The sequence below is a fragment of the Alexandromys fortis genome, unplaced genomic scaffold (assembly GCF_014885135.2).
Source record: "Alexandromys fortis isolate MF-2015 unplaced genomic scaffold, M_Fortis_MF-2015_v1.1 scaffold_141, whole genome shotgun sequence".
Taxonomy (NCBI): Eukaryota; Metazoa; Chordata; class Mammalia; order Rodentia; family Cricetidae; genus Alexandromys; species Alexandromys fortis.
The window spans coordinates 577388-594142 of NW_026068060.1; positions in this window are offsets into that span (position 1 = coordinate 577388).

Sequence of the window (16755 nt, forward strand, 5' to 3'; positions counted from 1 at the left end):
ACTACGTGCTGGCGTCTGGGAAACAGTTGTTATTGGAGGTGAACTAGCCAGGACACTGTCTCCTGCTTGGAGTCTGAGGGGCCATCCCCAGGAACTACAGGCAGGTGCAGGGTCATGCCTACTGTCCTTACTATGTGCCATCCATACCTGTAACAGGGCCTGCACACAGTAGGTGCTCAGCAGGTGATGAATATAGTAGCTGTTACTTGAACAGGTCAGAAGGGCCAGCAATCATGGACACAATGGCGTGTGAGGCTTGCTTAGTCCACAGGAGTGACCGCCTGTGGCATCCACGTCTAAGTGGCTTCACAACACACACAAGCTCCCAAGCCTGAGGTTTATGTTGCAAATGAGTCTGATCTCAGGGAAATTCTAAAGGTTAAAGGGTGGGAGGAGACTGGGAAGCACTGTAGGAGGGGGCAAGGGGCTGTGGGAACACATAGTGGGGCTCTTAGCTCCACCTGGGAAGTCGGTGAACCAAGGAAGGAGAAGAAGGCATCTCAACTAAGGAAATCCAGCTGATGGGGTGAGAACACCTCCTCTATACCAGGCAAGTCCTAGCTGGTTTGCTTTCCCAGGTCTCTTGCAGCTACATAGTGTGGAAATATACACAGCTCCTAAACAAGACAGACATGATTGTGTCTCAATAAAACTTTATTTACAAAGCCAGATGAAGGGCCACAGCTGGCCCCCAAACCACAGCTATGGTCTGTTGAGCCCCGAGTTAACTACAGAGTAAAGGAGCAGGGCAGATTGAACTGCATGCGTCTGTACAGACACCTCTCATACAAGCACAGGACCCCAAATTCATTGGCTCTGTCAGTGTTTCAAAGCACTTACTATGTGCTTGGCACTACCCATACCCTGAGCAACCAATAAGGAACCAAGATGAACGGCATGGGGGAGACAGACTCTAACCACACAGAGATGAACAGACAAGCAGCTGTGGCCTTGAGGACGTTACTTAACCTCTCTGGGCGCTAGGAGCCCAGGACACAGCGAGTACAGCCGGGTGACTGCAGTGACTGCAGTTATTTTAGGTCACTGTCAAACAAACACAGTTTTTAAAGCATACAAGTCAAATACCACACAGGAATAGATCGGCGACACGGAGGGAAGGAGCCTTGGACCCTGAGGAAATGGCAGCCGGGTCAAGGCCGCCTGGACCACATCCTGGGAGTGGGCAGCCTGGAATGAGCTGTGTCTGCAGCCTTCCTGGCCCCGCGGCTGGACGCAGCTAATTAAGAGGATGCCCGCTTCTCTGCAGCCTGAGGTGTCTTCTCTAATTAGCCTGAGTGTAGGGAGCTTTGAAATCGAGGATGAAAGGGGAGCTGGGGTGAGTCTCTGGTCACAGGGCAATCAGTCGGGAAGTGGGCCGTGAACCCCAAGAACCTGACTGCTGCTCACACTTGCAGGCCTGTGGGAATTGACCTGGCCCTGCTGCTGAGTGGAGTTTCGGGATGCCCAAGGCGGGGCTGGGGAGGGGTGTCAGAGCCGGGTCCAAAATATGTGTGGCTTCCCGCCTCCTCCCTCCCTCCCTCCCTCCCTCCCTCCCTCCCTCCCTCCCTCCCTCTCTCCCTCCTTTTCTCGCCCCCCCCCCCCCCCCGCCTTCCCTCAGGTTGCCAGGTAGCCCAGGCTGGCATAGGACCTCAGTCTCTCAAATGCTGGGATCACAGATGTGTGCCTCCACGCCCTGGTGTATTTTCACTTTCAATGTTCCCAGCCATTGCTCGCTGGCACAGCCCAGGTGAGTGACTAAGCCCCACCTCTTTCTTCTGAAGTGGATGACCGCCATGCGAGATGCTGCCAAGCACATGACCCAGGGAAGAAATAATGGCCCCACTTGTCTTTGGGACACTTCACCATTGCCTGGTCAGTCTTCCAGATTAGGACACTGAGCCACCAGGGACAGCCAGGCACCCGGGGGGCTCCAATCACACAGACTGTGACTGAAAAGCCCAGCCCCGAAGCTATGGTATACAGAGAGGTTAAGTTACTCACCCAAGTCACACGGCAAATCAGGCAGCCTGGCTCCTGGGCCGGCTTCAGCCTTGTGTGGGTGGCTCTTACACCCAGAGGGGACTGGAGAGAGAGAGAAAACTTGGTTTCCCCTTTGTGTGCAGGCAGGTGGCCCCAAGTCTCCCTCTGCCCAGCTCTGTTCTATCACACTGGGTGTTTCTGGGGACTTTACATTTTTATTTTATGTGTGTGAGTGTTCTGCCTGCATGTGTGTCTGTGTGCAATAGGCATGCCAGGTGCCCACAAAGGCCAGAAGCTGGAACTGGAGTTACAGCCAGCTATACGCTGCCATGTGGGTGTGGGGAACTGAACCTGGGTCTTCTGGAAGAACAGCCAATGTTCTGCGCCTTCCCTCCAGCCCCATTTTTGGGGATTTTTGACCTGGTTAACGACCTCTAGTTTGTGATACATGTGGCCATCAGAGGTCAGGCTTAGTGTTGTTTCTTAGGAGCCATCTACTTGAGTTTGTTTATTGTGTGTGTGCTTATGTGCTTGGGTGCGTGTGAGTGAGCCCTGACTTGTTTGTGGAGGTCAGCAGGCAATCCACAGGAATCGTCCCTCGCCCTCCACCATACGGGTCCCAAGGACTGAACAGGCTATCAGGTTTGGCGATTAGAACCTCTGCCTACTGAGTTGCCTTGCGGGTTCAATGTTGGTTTTTTTTTTTTTTTCAGGTCTACAAATGTCTAGCTTTTATTGGGGTTCTGGGGATAGAATTCAGGTCTTCACATCCATGTGGCAGTTGTCCTACACCATCCCAGGATGCTTCTGAGCACACCCAGACACTGCACGGGCATGGGCATGGTGCACACCCCTAATCCTGGCATTTGGGATGCAGAGATGCCAGAAAGATTTTCAGTTCATGGCCAGCCAGCGTGTGCTACAGGATGGGGCCCTAACTCAATAAACCAAGGGCTGGGGTGTAGCTCAGTGGGAGGGCACTTGCCCAGTGGGAGCAAAGGCCCTGGGCATCCTCAGCCCTGCAGATAAAACAAACAAAAGCCAATGGGACCTGAACTTGAGAGTCTGAGTGGACGCCATGGGCTCACCCGAGGCCACGTCCCGAGTGGACGCTGCAAGCTCACCCAAGGCCTTGAAAATGGCAAGAAAAAGCAATTTTTAAATATCAGAAAGTTGATGGGAAAGGAAGAGACATGGAAGGTGAAAGGGTTTGCTAGGGCAAAGAGAAAGCGCCAGCTGCCAGTCAGGGGTTCTGGGTGTGCAAACGCCCCCAGTGATGTTAATGCAGGAACATTGGGATGTCTTTAAGAACAGAGGCTCTCTCGGCTTTGGGGGGTTAGGGTCTTGGAAAATGCAATGGCCACCAAAGTGGCCCTGAGCCTCTGACTTCAGGTTTTTGTCTCAAAAATTCAAAGACTGAAATTCACAGACCATGGAGCAGTGGTTTGGGGAGAAATTTAGGTGGGACTGCTTACATTAGTCCTGGAGGTCAGCCAGCCAGGGGTGGACAAGCAGCCGCATGGTAGGGAGTGAGCTTCCGAAGAGTAGAGAAGCCCAGGGTCCCAGGGAGGGCAAGCTGGACTCTGGCCAGCACCAAAGAAAGGCAAAAGAGAAGAAGGAAAAGTTGTGCCCGGTTCTGACTCAGGCCCAACAGAACCTGACATCTGTCAGGGCTGTGCTGGGGCGGGATTCTGGGAAGGAAGAACATTCTTCTCATTAGAGGGTCATTTATCCTCCACCTCCGTAGCAGGCTTGAAGTGGCCCCTTGACCAGGTGATTGGCAGGCTGAACTGGATTAATTCTCCCATCCAGAGGCAGACCCCATGTTGTGCTCTGACAATACTGGAGGGGGTGAGTGTGTGTGGCCAGATGTTTGTCCTCAGTCATAGGACAGCACTCAGCATGGGCCTGCTCTTGGCCACCAGCTCCAGGGGATGGGACAGTATAGGCAAGTGGGGCTCTGATTGCTCTAGGGAAACTCACACTTGTGGAGGCTGCTGGGGGTACGGGTCTCTGAGCCTTCCTGTCCACTTTGCCATGATCCTTAAATTGGTATGTGTATATGTGTCTGTATGTATGTTGGTGTACACCCAAATTGTGTGTATGCATGTGTACGTGCATGTGGTATATATGTGTGTTATGCATGTATTGTGTGTGTGCCTATGTGTATGTGCGTATATGTGTGTATATATATATATGCATGTTGAAAATGTCTGTGCATTTGTATGTATGTCTGTGTATGTATATGCATGTATGCCTGCGACTATGTGTCTATGCATGTATGCTTGTGCTTGTATGTGTATGTCTGTATGTGAATACGTATGTGTACATTATTATATGTTTGTGCACATGTATGTATATGTCTATGCATGTGTATGTGCATATGTGTGTGTGTTAGCAACTACTATGATGCCCACAAGGTGGGAACTGGTTCAGCCATCCAAACCACTTCCTTTCACACCAGTCCTCCAGGTAGCACAGCCCAGAGACTCAGGCAGAGGAAGCCATCTAAAAGGTTTTCACAAGCAGAGTGAAAGAGAGTACGGGCAGACAGGAAGGATTAGGATTCGTGACAGCCACTGATGTCAATGGAACTCCACCCTGGGCTGTCTGCACAGCCCACTGAGATCCCCAACTACGTGGCAGTCTGAGATAAGAGCGAAAGAGCTGAGTCAGCCTGGGGCTCAGATGCCCTGAAATTCCTCCAGATTTCCCACCAGGCATGGGTGCAGCCTGAGAGCCTACTCTCTAGAGGCTGGGCTACATCGGAAGCCCCTATCTGAATGCAACAAGGAGCCACCACCTCTGGGGCTACAGTGACCCCAGAGAGCCCTGAGCACCCCCAGCCAAGGCCGGCATCTGCCCCCTGCTGGCCCATGGTGAACCCCTGAGTTGAACCACAGCTCACTGGCTTTCCTGTTACTTGCATCCAAATTCACTGTGGCCTGTCCTCCCTCCTTGAGACTACAGCCTGCCTGGATCACAGCACAGACAGGGACAGACTGAGTCTGGAGCATGGGGACCTGTCCCTGGGGTCACACCATGCAGCCTTGGGTTCCCAAGCTCACCCATGGCCCTGTCTCTCGGTTTTGTGTTTCCTTCGGGCTTCAGTGGCTCAGCCTTCAGCTGCTCTGAAACTCAGGCACTTCCCGTAGGAGGCGGCACTGCCCTTTCCCCTTCTCTCCTTGTCTGTCAACAGCCCAAGGCCACTGTCCAAGCTTTGGGACCCAGAACAGCTCCCCACATCCTTTGATGGAGAAGATGACCAAAAGCAGCTGGTGCTCCGGGGGAGCAGTGAGTCATGGTCACAGAGCTGGGGTCCCTATCAGGAGTCTGCTATCTCGATCGCTCGCTCAATCGCTCTCTTGCTCGGTGCCCAGGCCCCCAGGCTTCTGAAGGCCCTGACTCAGCAGCTTGTGGTCAGCTCCGACACTCAGATCCTTTTCTGCTTGTGCCCAGCTGGTGGCCTCTAATTAGGTGGAGTTCATTTCCTGCCTCTGTCCATGTTGTCGGCCCCTATTTTTAGCATATTATGATAAATATTGAAGATGCCATGATTGTGGCAGGGAAAGCTGTTAGCATTCACTATGTGCTGAGTACTTTCATTTTTTTTAAATGTCCATTTTTTTTTTTTTTAGACAGAAAATTAAGCTGGGTATGCAGTTTGTAGAGTCCCACTGTTATTCCCAAAGCTCCTAGGATCAGGGAAAACCTAGCATGGTAGCTATGTGCCTGTGATCCCAGCACTCAGGAGGCTGAGGTAGGGAGACTAGAAGTTGAGGACCATCCGCAGCTGTGGTCCACGGGACCCTGCCTCAAAACCAAACAACAATGCCTAAGGCTTGCAAAAGCGAACTCACTTGCCCAGTGTAGCGGAGCCAGAGGCCCGGTGCACAGAAGACTTCAAAGTCTGCCTTTGAAGCACAAAACCCACCCTAGGACGCTACCTGAGCCTCGGCTAAGGCTGCTGCCCTGGTGGGGATTATTGCAACCGCTACTGTTTGTTTAAGAGCCATCTGGAGTTGGAGATGGGGAGTATGTGGCGCCGCAAGGTTGCCGTACAGGACCCAGACTCATCAGTGACTGGTCCTCACGTCACAGATGGCTGCCACCCCTCACTCATCACCTCTTCACCCCACCATGTCCGAAGCAGGAAGAGAGGAAAAGGGGCCACCAGCCGCTCCTCATTTGCTTTTTTCTTATCTGAAACAAAACACTTTCCCAGAAGTCTCCAGGAGAGTATGTCCTTAGCCAGAAATGGGTCACAGGACCACCTTGGACCAATCCCAGGCCCGGGAAGATGGGCTTGCTATAGTGGGCTTAAATCAATCACACTTTCTTCCCTAGGGCTGGGCCCATGGCCAGCTAGAGGTCAGCATCAGTCAGCTGGTGGGAAGGAAGGGCAGGCCGCTCATAGGCCAGTCCCCAGTGCCGGCACTCCAGCACTTTCCAAAGGTACCTGGTGATGGGCAGGGTGTGGGAGGTGTTGGGAACAGGGTTGGGGGTGTGGGTGGGAGTGAGGGGGCCGTGGTAGGGGGAAGTGTTGGTGTGGGGGGTGGGAGTGTGGGAGTGAGGGGGGTTGGGATGGGAGTTGGGGGGAAGTGGGGAGGAGGGTTGGTATGGGGATGTGGGTGGGAGTGTGGGGGTATGGGGGATTGGGGTGGAGGATTTAGGGGAAGTGGGTGGTAGGGGGGGATGTTAGGGTGGGTGGGGGGTGGGAGTTTCCTTGCTGGACTGGCAGTAGAGTTCAGTCCCTTCTGCTATGTCGTCTCTGGCTTAGTGAATTTAGGGTTTTATGGCCTTTCCCTACTTCTCATGAGGTGCCACCACCACAGGGTGCTAGAGTCAGGATGCCCATCTAGTACACAGGTTACTGGAGATTTCGTTTCCCCATAGGAATTTTCAAAGTTACGTAAAATATGAAAACATTTTACAAATGTTATACATCTCATCCAAAAATCTTCATTAGCTGGTCAGGCTGGACCATGCCTGTAATCCCAGCACTTGGGAAGCTGAGGCAGTAGGACTGCCACAAGTTCTAGGTCATAGCAAGACCCTAAGACCCTATCTCAAGTAGATAGATAGATAGATAGATAGATAGATAGATAGATAGATAGATAGATAGATAGATGGATGGATGGATGGATGGATGGATGGATGGATGGATGGATGGATGTGGTGGTATAGCCTTGGATCTCAGTTCCTGGGAGTCGGAGGCAAGTGAATCTCATGTGAGCTTTAGGCCAGCTTGGTCTATGCAGTGAGTTCCTGGTCAGTCAGGGTTACCCTGTCTCAAAAGGGGGTCAGGGCTCAGCAGTTAAAAGCATGTATTATTCTTCCAGAGGACCCAAGTCAGACTGCCATGTCTGGAAGCTTACAACTGCCTGGAACTTCATCTCCACTTCTGACATACTCTCTCTGTTTCTGTCTCTGTCTCTGTCTCTCTCTCTCTCTCACACACACACACACACACACAAACCCATGCATGCAAGCACGTGCATACATACACGTGATTAAAATTTAAAACCTATTTAAAAATTATATAGGGCTGGGGATGTACCTCAACTGGTAGAGAACTTGCCTGGCCTGTGCCAGGTTCTGAGTTCGATCCCCACTGTCACCTAGGAAATTAAGTAAACAGGAGAACGCTGAAGGGACGGAGGGAGGGGCTGAGGGCTGTGGGAGGCAGAACACCTCACCATTTCTGTTCCAGGCTCCTCCTTGTCTCAACCCCAGGAGACTTGCAACCTCAGCTGCCAAGCAGGGAAGCAGCCAGCCCCCTGGGGCAGCAGCTATGGAGACCCTTTGCACACTGTGACCAAGTGTGCAGCCTCGTGCCCACTGGAGCAGCAGGTGCAGATTGTAAATGCCAACTGGATGTCAGAGTCAGAGTGGTTCACATGGGGGTGCGGCTCTGCCTCCCCTGAACGCTTCAAGTTTTCCCTCACTGACCCCTTTTTCCTAAGGAATTCTTACGTGACCTCGAGAATATAAAAAGTCAAACAAGTCAAGCGTTCGCTGATAATAAATAGGGAAATATACTTTAGAACAATTCTTTGGAAGACACACAATTTTAACATTTATTAAAGATGAGAGCTTGGGCAGGTGAAATGGCTCAGTAGGTAAAGGAGCTTGCCACCAAGCCTGACGATCTGAGTTCAATTCCCACGTGATGAAAGGAGAGAGCAGTTCTCCCAAGTTGTCCTCTTATCTCTATACGCATACCATGGCACACGCCCACACGCCCACGTGCATTTGTGTTCACAATGCACACGACCACTTTTCAAGGTCACACAGTCTCTAAAAACTCAAACAAAAGTTCAGTCTCTCTAAAGTATCCAAACATCAGGCTGGAAAGACGGCTCAGAGGTTGTTCTTCTAGTAGGTCCTGAGTTCAATTCCCAGCGACCATATAGTGGCTCACAGCCGTCTGTAATGAGATCTGGTGCCCTCTTCTGGTCTGCAGGCATACATGCAAGCAGAACACTGTATACATAATAAATAAATAAATCTTTTTTTTTTTTTTTAAAAGTATCCATTCTTTGAAAGTTTAAAATTTTCTCTGAAATATCCAAAATCTCTCTGAAATCCCCAAATCTCTTAACTACGGAGACCCTAGGGAACTCTGTGAGTTCAAGGCCAGCCTCATCTACAGAGCGAGTTCCAGGACAGCCAGGGCTACACACAGAAACCCTGTCTGTAAAAACAAAACAAAACAGCTAACCAAACAACCAAACAGAAAACCTCCCTGAAACTCACCAGATTCACTGGTTTCCTCCCCGCCAGAGTAGACAAAGAAGACTGTCAGACCAGCCTAGCTGCCTGGAAGAGCTTTAGACCAACTGAGGCCCTGTGGTGTGCCTGCAGGCTTCGCAGTGTGTTCCAGGTTCCCAGCTTTGCGAGATGTCAGTCATGCTGGGATGGGCTTTGGTGATGCTGCTGTGTTTGAATCATTGCTGCTCCTGTACGTGACCCTTCACCCATATTCCTGTTAGTAACCCCAATAAAACTCATGGTTCACCGAGTTGGACTCCAGTGCTGTATGTACTTTGGCCTGTCTTGGGTTCCCTCTGTGGGTGAGGAGACGTGTGTGCATCTCCCTAGGAAAAGTTTGGTCACCAATAGGTCACTGTGACTGGACTGCACCTTCACCAACAGCCTTTCTTGGGCTCTCTCCAGGGACTCTACCCTGCCACATGGTCTTCCCATGATCCCTTCAATCACAGGGATTCTACTTTTAGAGTCCACCCCTTTCCCAGCAGCCTCTCCTAGCCTCTGTTGGGGCCTCTAGCCCTGCCCACAATGTCCAGCCTCAGCTGAACTCCATGCCATGACTTTAAAAACGAGTGCCCCTGGGAAATTCTTACACATTTCCAAGGGTCAGCATGAGGTACCACCTCGGCCCTTCTGAACCACAGCTTTTGTGTGCTGACCCTGAGGAAGCACTTCCCAGAAGACCAGTCTCTTAAGTGTGGCCAAGCCCTCAGCTCCAGCTGACCAGTGTCGTTTGTCCCAGCAAAAGCAAAACTTTCGCTTTAATGCATCTGGTCGCCTCTTAATCACAGCTGTGTTTCCGGCCCTGCTGATCAGAAACACAGATTCATAATTCAAAATATCACATAAATGGCCCTGACAGTCTCTTTGCTTCCCTCTGAAACCTCACGAGCCAGGCCTCCCTCCATCATCTACACTACTCTCAAGAGTCTTTTCTCCCACAGAGCTCTGAGCACGTGACAGCCTTTCCAGGCCAGAGTTCAGATCCCACCACAATCCTCCCCAAAAATACACCCTCAGTTCTGTAGTAAAGCCCCACTCCTGGTACAAGTGTCTTAGTTAGGGTTTCTATTGTGATGATGAAACACTATTACCTGCTGTGGAATATTTGTTTAATGATGCAAAGATATTGCATTCTTTTATGTTCCATTGATTTAACTCTATAAAGCTGTGTTACTTTGCCTGCCCGAAACACCTGATTGGTCTAATAAAGAGTTGAAGGGCCAATAGCTAGGCAGGAGAGAGGGATAGTGGGGCCGGCCGCAGAGAGAATGGAGAGGAGGAGAAATCTAGGCTCAAGAGGAGAGGAGTACGGACTGAGAAAAGGAGAAGGCAAGGAAGATGCCGGGGGCAGCCACGCAGCCACAACCAGCCATGGAATAAGAAGGGAAGAAAGACCCAGAGGCTTAAACATAGAAGAGAAACGGGTTAATTTAAGTTGGAAAAGCTGGCTAGAAACAAGCCAAGCTAAGGCCAGGCATTCAAAAGTAAGAATAAGTCTCCATGTGTTTATTTAAGAGCTGGGTGGCAGACCCCCCAAAGAGTAGAAAAAAATAACTAAAAGCAAGTTGGGGAGGAAAGGGTTGATTTCTTCTTGTAGTCCATCACTGAAAAGTCAGGCAGGAACCTGGAGGCAGGAGCTCTGCAGAGACCTAAGCCACGCTGCTTTCCCGCTTGTTCCTCACGGTTTGCTCAGCCTACAGTTCTGGAACTCACTTTGTAGACCAGGCTGACCTCAAACAGGGATCTGCCTGCCTCTGCCTCCCTAGTGCTGGGATTAAAGGCGTGCACCACTACTGCCTGGTCTCAGCATACTTTCTTATAGCGCCCAGTACCACCTGCCCATAGTGAGCAGGGCCCTCCCACACTGATCACTAATTAAGAAAATGCCCTACAGCCTTGCCGTAGGCTCTTCCTATGGAAGCCATTTCTCAGTTGAGGGCCCTAATCCCAAAAGACTAACTCGGGTCGAGTTGACTAACTATCCAATGCACACCACTTCACACACGTGTGGTACAAACGGCCTAAATCCATCGGAAATTCTGTCCTAACCTCAAGCTAAACCTCATTAACAAGTTTTGTTTTTATCAAGACTCTGCAGCTCTGGCTGACCTGGAACTTGCTATGTAGACCAGGCTCACTTCACAACGCTGGGATTAAAAGCTGGCACCATCCCCATCCATGCCTGGCTTTTCAAAGGACTGTTTTTTTTTTTTTTAATAACAAAAACCAAGTCAGCAACTCAGACGGTAATTTTTAAAATCACACATTCTAACATGATCCAATGAAAGAGACAGTGGCTCACACGCGCTGAGGCCTTTGCGCTCTCTAGTTAGCTGCTGTTTCTACAGGAGCAGGAAGCTGTAGAGCAGAAATGCCTTTGTCGGCAACACTCGGTCTCAGGTCTGCGCTGAGTGCTTTGGGCACTGTTTGTGGCGTGGTGGCGGAAGGGGCACTGCCAGTGAGCAGAACTGAGGCTGCAGGCAAGTCGCAGGTGCGACAGCGAGCGCCACCAGGAACGCGGGTGGCAGGGAGTGGTGTTTTAGGTGTTGCTTTGTTTATGCCGTGGAACTTTTGTTTAATGATGTACAGATGTGTTGCTTTTGTTTATGTAGTATTTGTTTATCTCTGTGAAGCTGTGTTACTGCGCCTGTCTAAAACACCTGATGGTCCTAATAAAGATCTGAACGGCCAATAGCGAGGCAGGAGCAAGAGTAGGCGGGGCTAGCAGGCAGAGCGTATTAATAGGAGACCCGAGGAAGCGCAGGAGCAAAGGAGAGAGCAAAGGAGAACAAGAGGTGGGGGCTATCAAGGGCCAGCCGCCCAGCCAGCCCTGGAGTCAGAGTGAAAGTAAGATATACAGAAGTGAGAAAAGAAAAAGCCCAGAGGCAAAGGGTAGTGGGGGTAATTTAATTAAGAAAAGCTGGCAATAAATAAGCCAAACTAAGCCAGGCATTAATAACTAAGAATGAGGCTCTATGATTTATTTAGGAGCTGAGTGGTAGAGCCCCCCTTCCCCCCCCCCAAAAAAGCCAAAAGAGTAAAACATCACCCAACACATTTGGCTTGTTAAGTCTCTGATTTTGGATTAAGTTTTGGTCTTTATGTGCTTGGAAACCCCTTATAATTGCTTAATCTTTGGGCCCCCACATCCCATATATATGCCTATTAAACAGGGGTGGGGAGATGGTGGTGGCTAGACCAGCATGCATCTCTTTCTGAGGGTGTGTCCCAATGACCTAACCACCCCTACGCCTCACCTCTTAAAGGTTTCAGAACCTCCATCCTGTCAGCTCGGGAGCAGGCTCCTAGCTGTGTTTTCATGGAGCCCCTCCTTGCCTGACTGCATGTCTGTCCCTTAACAGGGAGAAATGTGGACATCTGCCTTCCTTACGGCTGCTCCCAGAGTCTAAAACTCAGTCTAGAGTAAAGAGTAAGCTCAGGAAAGCTTTTGGAAGAGGAGGGGCTGTCCCTCCAACAGTAAAGTGGTCAATTGCGCAAATCTGAGTTCAATCCCTTAGGACCTATGCCTGCAACAGGTGTGGTAGTGAGCCCTTGTCAACCCAGTGCAGGGGACCGGTGGAGGCAGGAGGGGATCCCTGGGGCTGTCAGGTCGACCAGTCTGCCTAATTTATCTCAAACAATAGTATGAAGGTCTGGGCATGGGAGCATATCCTTTAACCCCAGAGACAGTGCAGGCAGATCGCTGTGTGTTTGAGGCCTGCCTGGTCTACATACTAGGTTCCAGAATAGCCATCGTGAGACCCTGTCTTAATCTATTTATTTGTTATTTTGTTTGTTTTGATTGTTTAGTTTTTGGTTTCTCTGTGTAGCCCTGACTGTCCTGGAACTCACTTTGTAGACCAGGCTGGCCTTGAACTGCTTGCCTCAGCCTCCCAAGTGCTGGGATTAAAGGTGTGTGCTACTTACACTGGTTTTGTTAAGTGAAGAACAATTGAAGTTAATTTACATCAACATGAATACATGTACAGACATGTATGCATACCCCCCAAAATACAGGAGGGGGCATTCTTAGCTGCACCCAAACACACCAGGGACAGCTTGTCCATGTGGCTTGTGTCTGACGTGTCCCCTCTGAAACAGTCCTGACTCTGTCACCATCCAGAGTTGTCTCCCAGGTCCAGGCAGTTACAGCGAAGAGCCCTGGGCATCAGACTCAGACTGGAGCAAGTACTGGAGGCTGCTGCTGTGGCCTGAAGAGCGACAGGGAACCAGGCATACCTGGGAGCCCCTATGCAGGAGGCAGAGAAGAAGAATTGCTGAGTTTGAGGTTAGCCTGGGAGTGGTGGGGGAGACCTTATCTCTGAAACCAAAACCAAACAAGCAAACTGGCCATTTTGCTGGAAGAGCGTGGTCTCCACAGACCCAAGGAGAAGTATCACATGCAGTGTCCAGGGGACAAGGCTGGCATTCAGGGTTCTCCACGCCATGCAACCTGGGGGCCTCTTGGCTTGAAACCCCTCAACTCTGGGATGCTATGCCCTCTGCCCAGGATGGCTGTCCTCCCTTCCCTTTGTCCCTTACCCTCCCAGTCTTCCCCTTCCCCCATGACTCCTCCCCTCCCTCCCCACAGCTCTTCAGTGGGTTCTGCTGTTATTGGCTTTGCTCTCGTGTGGACCCGGCTTACCTGAAAGGTACCAGGAAGCCTGGAAAAGAGCCAGAAATGATACCAGCAGCCCTTAGCACCTGCTGTGCCCCAGGCACTGTTCCCTGTCCTCAGCTCACTGAAGAGGCAGCACTGTGGCCTGCCCGCCCGCTTTGCAGATAGTGTGACCCTGTGACCCAGTGGATGATGCCTCAAGGCTCAGTGCAGAAAGCTGCCTTCCATTTTCAGAGCACAGGTGGAAACTGGGACCTCATACTTCAGGCTGGCTTCGGGCCCCAGCTCATCTTGTCATTGAAAATAGCATGGTGCTGCATGGGTTTAATCCTAGCGCCCAGGAGGCAGAGACTGGCCTGGTCTATAGAGCGAGTTCCAGAACAGTTAGAGCAACACAGAGAAACCCTGTCTAGGAAAAAAAAAAAAAAAAACATAGTAAGTAAATAAATATAAAATCAAATAGAATTTGCTGAGTATGCCAGGTGGTGGTGGCCACATTTTGGTCTTGGGTTTTGTTTTGTTTGGACTTAGGTTTGGGGTTTAGAGATGGTATCTCACTAGGGAGACCAGGCTAGCCTTAAACTCAGGACCTTTCCTGCCTCAGCTTCCAGAGTGCTGGCATCTCATGTGTATAACCACACCCAGCTCACCTAGTGTTTGCTGCAGCCACCAGCAATAGCTTTCCCTCATCACCCCGGGGCTAGCAAGATAGTCCAGCAGCTAAAGGTCCTTGTCCCACAAGCCTGGTGACCTGAATTCAATCCCCAGAACCCACATAAAGGTGGGAGGAGAGAGCTCACACCCCCCCACACACCCTCAATACTAGTAAATAAAAATGTAAAACATAGTAGCGTTGTTGACAGAGAAACCACGGAACAAAATTTACTCCAGGGAACAAAATTTACTTTCTAAATTGTGCAAGCCAGTGTTTCCCGGCCTTCACCAAGCTGCGCACAGTCACCATGCTGGAATGTTGTCATCACCCCCAAAAGAAACCCTGAACTTCTTAGAAGGCTCCTCCTTCTCCCCTCCCCCCACCTCTTGCTTCCTGTCTCTTCCTGTAAAGGGATCCCACCGCACAGGGCCTCTTCTGCATGCATCACCGAAGGCAGTTCATGTTGTAACACACACCAGTTCTTTGTTCCTTTTTGTGGCTGTATAGCACTCCCTTGTAGAAACTGATCACGTTTTTGGTTTTTCTTTCGTTTGTTGATGGACGTGTGCGTGTGTGCCTGTGCGTGCGTGCGTGTGTGCGTGTGTGTGTGTGTGTGTGTGTGTGTGTGTGTGTGTATATATAGAGAGAGAGAGTCAGGAATGCCGTCATGGAATATCAAGTGTACTAGGGAGTGTACGGCAGGGGACTGAACAGTAGGGTCCTGTACATGCTAGGCACTCCACTGTTGAGCTACACCCTAGCCCCCTCCTTTTTATTTTAAGATGGGGTCTCAGAAAGGTTCCCAGGCTGGCCTTGAACTCACTCCAGCCTCAGCCTCCCCAGCAGCCTGGATGACCGGCCTGCACAGCTATTGAAGGACCCCATTTGACCTTTTGAGGAACTGCTGAGCCATTCTCTTTCTTTAAATCCCTGCCCCCAGCTGTGCACAGGGGACAGAGCTGCTGCTTCAGGCACACTGCTGGGAGCCCCCTCACCTCCCACATCTGTCCTGTCCCATCTGCTGTCCCAATCACTTTGCTGAACCTCACTAACCCCACTGGGCACTAGGAGCCCATCAGGAAGCAGCCGTGGTAGCTTCCACTTATGCCAAATTCCAACCAGCAGGAGCCATTTTAGGCTCCTGCTTGAGTTCAGCACCACGGGTGACCTTAGAGGACTTTCTAGGGAGCAAGACAGGATTCTGGGCTGCTCCGTGTTCAGCTGGAGGTGGATGGCGCAAACGTGTCCACCGGGTGAGGGTTTATCCCATCCTGTATGTAGATGTGTCTGAGGACACTTTCAATGGGGTGTTCTTGGGGTGTGGCTGTGTTGAGCAGAGTACGTGGTTCATGTTTCTGCCTTGAGGGGTGCATACGAGCATCTCAAGGACAGGAAACAGCACCAAGAAACCTGTGTCAGATCCTGGCTCAGTCATGGCCAAGGGTGGGACTTTGGACCAGCCAGTCACTTCAACTGTTTCAGAGTGGACACGGAGCCGGGCGGTGGTGACGCATGCCTTTAATCCCAGCACTCGGGAGGCAGAGGCAGGCGGATCTCTGTGAGTTCGAGACCAGCCTGGTCTACAAGAGCTAGTTCCAGGACAGGCTCCAAAGCTACAGAGAAACCCTGTCTTGAAAAACAAACAAACAAACAAACAAACAGAGTAGACACGGTAAACACAAGCCACATGGACAAGGTGTTCCTGGTGTGTTGGGGGGGGCTAAGAATGCCCCCTCCTGTATTTTGGGGGGTATGTGTACATGCTTGTACATGTAGTCCTGTTGATGTAAATTGTTCTTCACTTAATAAAACCAGTGTAGATAGCACATGCCTTTAATCCCAGCACTTGGGAAGCTGGGATTCAGAGGCAGGCAGTTCAAGGCCAGCCTGGTTTACAGAGTGAGTTCTAGGACAGCTAGGGCTACACAGAGAAACCTTGTCTGATGGGCCTGCTTCCTGCTGTTTGTCTGCTTTCCCGGCTTCAGGGTCCTCAGAAGGCCCAGGAGATGATGCATCTGTAAGCGCGCTTCCAGGCTCCAGAGGGACAGCTCACTTGGTAAAATGCTTTGCCCTGAAAGCCCGAGACCTGGGTTCAATCCCTAGAACCCACACAAAGTAAAAAGGCTGCTAGAGATGCAGGTGGGAGGTGGGTTCCTAGGGCTCAACACACGGACAGCCCAACCTCCTCAGTAGCTCTAGGCCAGGGAGAGAGCCTGTCACAAAAACAAACAAAAAACAAGGTAAGGCTGGAGAGGTGACTCAGTGGTTAAGAGCACGTACTGTTCCTGCAAAGTTTTCAGGTTTAGTTCCCAGCGTACACATGGCTCATAGCCACCTGTTAACTCCAGCTCCAGGAGATCCAAGGGCCTCTCCTTGCCTCTTTAGATACTGCACATGCGTGGAGTACATTCATATAGACACGTGAAATCAAAAAGTAAGCTGGTGTGGCAGCGCACGCCTTTAATCCTAACAGAGGCAGGCGGATCTGTGAGTTTGAGGCCAGCCTGGTCTACAAAGCAAGTTTCAGGCCAGCCAGGGCTACATAGTGAGATCCTGTCTGGAAAAAAAATCAATAAATCTAAAAATAAACATTAACATCTAAGGATTGAGAGGTGAGGCTGTTCTCTAGTCTACACCATACAAGCAGATATGTGGGCAGATGCACGCGTGCATGTTGCGCGCGAATGTGCGTGCACACACACACACATGCACGCACGCACGTACG